Genomic DNA, 4,540 nt, shown 5'->3' on the forward strand with positions numbered 1-4,540 from the left:
GTCCAGATCTCTCTACTGATTCAGAACAGGAGCTTTTGGACAACCTAGATCTACCTCAGGCAATGGAAGATAAATCATTGGCCCAGGATCACAAGCCATTATTGGTAAGCCCCTGTACTTGAACCTGACTCAAAAAACCCTTTATTAATTATGTTATCCTGCTTCCACTTACATTTATGTATACATAGAGGGACAGTTCTAATTGTTATGATTTATTTCTTGACATCTAGTCTAATTTTACCTTTTTGAAACTTCCACCCATATTTCCTAGTTTTTCCTTCTAGAGCCAAACAGAAGTCTTTCCCTCTTTCATTTCCTACTAGTATTCTTTCTACCAAGCTAAATATCCATGGTTGCTTCAACTGAATCAGATATAACATGAATTTCAATGAAATGTCTATCCAATACATACACACACACATACACACATATGTGTGTGTGTGTATGTGTGTGTGTGTGTGTGTGTGTGTGTCCTACATAGCTGCATATTATTGTCTAGGCAACATTATTATTTTTCTTCTACTTCGTTTTTCTTGTACAGATGGTTGGACCACTCTCTTACGTATTTGGGTTAATTTTATTGAATGATATGTTGGAACTCAGCATAAAATGTCAACTGGAATATTTGGGGAACTTTGCTATCGAAAACTTTGGTTTATACTCTGTGGAGGACATCTTTCATGGAAAAAGTCTTACTGAGATTGTGGTTTCTTGTTTCATAAGCCGATTTAATGAGTCAGGGTGGATCAATTTCTCCATTTGTGTGTCAGCTGAAATACCATCTCATTTAATAGACAAAGATTGTAGGTTAAATGTGTTGTTCAGTCATATCTGACTTTCATGACCCCATTTTAGGTTTTCTGGGTAAACATCCTACAGTGGTTTGCCATTTCCTTCTCCAATTCATTTTACATAGAAAACTGAGGCAAACAGTGACTTGCTCAGGGTCATATGGCTAGTAAGTGTCTGAGGCCACATTTGAACTCAGGTCTCCCTGACTCCAGGCCCAGCACTCTATCCACTGTGCAACCAAGGTGCAATGTAGCAGCAGTTAAATCACAAATGGTTGGAGAACTGCATAATTATTAAGCCACTTCTGACTCCATTACTAACAGTGCCACTGAAGACTTACAGTGGGTCAGCCAACTCAAGTCATTCCCATTTGACAGAACCAGCGAAAGCCTGTGCCTAGCTGGCATAGAAGAATCCAAAGTCACCTCCATGTCACCACGAGTTGTTGGAGTAGCTACATGATGGCGTAGAGACAACGGAGCTGGAAAGGCTTCACTTATGTGTTCAGGGACGAACTGATGACTGAAGATCAATGACATCAGTGAACAAGCTACCATTCGCTGGGCACTGTGCTAAGTGCTGGGAATGCAAACAGAAGCAAAAAGTAACATTTGCCATGTTCCCGGAGAACTTACATTCACCTGGGGGAGGCAAAACAAAAATGGAGCTGAAAGGCGAGTGGGGCAAAGGGAGTAGGAGGTCTGTGTGCAGGAGCAGCTAGGTGGCACAGTGGATAGAGCACTGGCCCTGAAGTCAGGAGGACCTGAGTTCACATCCAGCCTCAGACACACAGCACTTATTAGCTGTGTGACCCTGGGCAAGTCACTTAACCCCATTGCCTAGCCCAAAAAAGGGGGGGAAAAAAGAGGTCTGCGTGTGAGGGCCATGCATCCTTCCCCCAAATAGAGTCTCTGCGAAGAGCTCATTAACGGGAGAAGCGGCCTGCAGGGCCAGGCAAGATTTAAAAAGTCTTGTCCTTGAGAGTTTGGATATTAGAATTTTTTTTCAACAGTCACCAATCCCTGGCCCCGCCCATGCGGCGGATTGGTTCCTCCGCCCCTTCGTAGGGTGTCATCATCGCAGCACGACCGCCGGAAGTGTATTCTCCGAGGCCGGCCTAGCGCAGGCGGCTTTCCCTCGGACGTCCACACTGGGCCGCGAGGGCCGATCCCCGTGAGTTGTCTCCGGAGAGGGCCGGCGAAGGCTCTGCGTGCGACCGAAGTGCGGGTCGTTGCCACCCGCCGCCATCCCTGAGCCCTACGTGGCCTCTGAGGAGACCGACGGGGAGGGAAAGAGCGGGGACTCCGAGACTGGGGACGAGGACGACGACGTGCTCGAGAGCCGGGGAGCATCCGATTGAACCGGCTCTGGAAGGGAGGACTCATTGGCTTCCTCCCGCAGCCAGGAACTAAAGAGAGGCAAGAGAAAAAGCACGAAGGAGGTGAAGATAAAATCCAGAAGATGCGAGCCCTGGTGTCTTCCTTTTCTGAAGAACGGTTAAAACGTTATGAAATGCAGCGGCATTCCCCAAGGCCACCATTAAACGGCGCATCCAGCCCGTCACCGGCGCCTCCGTCTCAGAATGTCATCCTGGCTGCGTCTGGCATGTCTGAGGGATTCGTCAGGAAGGCGATAGTAGAACCGGCGCGTGTGTGAGAGAGATGGAGAGGGCTGCCACCACCCCAGCCCAGACACGCGCAGGAGGCTGTTCAAGGCTGAAGTCAAGGAGGCGGATTCCTGACGCGAAGCACCAAAAAGAAAAGTCATCTTTCACTAGGTCTAGGGGGAGCTTCCTAAGTCGCAATACTGAAGACTCTAAGGGCGCAGCAGCTGAACATCTGCCCCCAAATCTTCAAGATCAGAGTTACCTGGTAGAGAAGAAGCCACTTTCAGATTTGCCTCCCGTCAACGGAGGGCCATTTAGTTCAGGTTGTGACTGATGTAAGAGTTATTTCTTAATTGCCTAACTGTAAAAGGGAAATGTCCTTATATAGAGACTCCTTGTACAAAGCATACCAGAGTGCCGTTTTCAAATGGGTAAAAGGATTAATCTTGATTAATCTCTAGAGTAGGGGCAGCTAGGTGGTCCAGTGGATAAAGCTCTGGCCTTGTAGTCAGGAGGACCCGAGTTCAAATCCGGCCTCGGATACTTGACACTTACTAGCTGGGTGACCCTGGGCAAGTCACTTAACCCCAATTGCCTCAACTACCCCCCCAAAAAAAAACAATAAAAAAAGAAGTCAAGAGTACCTTATTTTGCTAGTTTCACATTGGAACCCTAAACTGCTACTATCAGGGTTTCATATCTGATTTGAAGTTGATAACAGGACAGAAATTTGTAACTTGTAAAATTTGACAGCTCGGCTTACAATGTTTGCAAATGGTGGAATGACAGGATAGTTTTGTTCCCCAAAACTAAACATTATCATGTTGTTTTTGGCGTGTGATCATTAAACTGTTTTCTAAATTTGGAAAAGAAAAAGAAAATAGCCACTAATGAAACAATGTGACCAAATGAATCAATGTGTATGTGTGTCTGTATGTGTGTCTTTCTCCCCTATGTCAGCTTGAGCAAATCACTTAACCTCTCTGGGTCTCATTTTGTTTATCTCTAAAATGAGGAAGGTGAACTGGTTAACCTTGAAAGGGGTCCCTTCTATCTCTAAATCTATAGTCCTTTGGTCTCTCTCTCCCTCTCTCTTTCTATGCCTAGCTTTACTGTGTGCTGAGAAATGTACTAAGCCCTAAAGATACAAAGGCAGAAAAAAAAAAGCAATTCTGCTCTCCAGAAACTTATATTCTATCAGGGAAGACAACATGCTCACACATGCAAAATACATGTAAAGTGAATACAAAATAGTTAAATACAAGGTAGTTAGGATGTCTGGCCAAAATGGTGTTTGAAGGGGAGTTAAACTGCCTGTCTCCTTCATATGTCCACCCAACAAAACTCTGAACTGTTCGCCAGGCCAAATAATGATCAAGAAATCCGATAAAAAACTATAGCAAAGAACTGTTTCCACATCAGAGCTGCACAAGAGGTCAGCCTGGAGAATAAGGACACTAGCAAATCCAGTACCAGCAAAAGATGGCTTCCCTACTCAACCAAAGTTGCCCAGGTACATGTGTACCCTGCAAAGCATATGTTCAGAAGGCCTGGAACTAGATACTTTGAAAGCCCCAGGGAGTAGAAATAGGTAGTAACCAGTAATATCATAGCAATCAGCTACGTGCTTAGGAGTTCTAAGATATCTAATACTCTGTCCTGAGATGACAGAGAGCCCTGAAGAACCAGGGCTCTGAACCTCAAAATTTCCTAATTCTGGGAAGCAGAGGTCATCATAAGAATCCAGATGATACAGGGCAAGACCAAGCATGGATGGATAACCCCACCCAGTAACTCAGTATGGGATGTAGCTTGGCTCTGGCACAAGCCCCAAGAAGGAGAGACAAGCAAATCAAAGAAAAAACAACAACTGATAAAAAATAAAATAAAACTTTTTGCAAATCTAGAAATTCCTCCTGAAGAAGGAATGAATGGTTAGTTGGTTGTTGTCCTTCATTTTTAAAGGGACCAAAATGACATTACTATGTTAGAGTACAACAGTAAACAGAGACTAAGTGGAAAAATAAAGTATTTTCCACAAGGGTAACATGAATATGTAGAATAAATGAAATGAGATGTTTTAAAATGTGAAAAGTAGCTTAGAAGATAAAGTGATAAATCTTTCTCAAGAATTAGAATCTC

General features: G+C 44.4%; 1 pseudogene; it reads left to right on the forward strand.

Annotated features, from left to right (window-relative positions):
• Positions 1-62: 62 nt before the first annotated feature.
• LOC110207104 (uncharacterized) lies at positions 63-2,732 on the forward strand (annotated as a pseudogene).
• The last annotated feature ends 1,808 nt before the right edge of the window (positions 2,733-4,540 follow it).

The sequence above is a fragment of the Phascolarctos cinereus genome, unplaced genomic scaffold (genome assembly GCF_003287225.1).
Source record: "Phascolarctos cinereus isolate Bilbo 61053 unplaced genomic scaffold, phaCin_HiC Scaffold_726;HRSCAF=1367, whole genome shotgun sequence".
NCBI classification, from domain to species: domain Eukaryota; kingdom Metazoa; phylum Chordata; class Mammalia; order Diprotodontia; family Phascolarctidae; genus Phascolarctos; species Phascolarctos cinereus.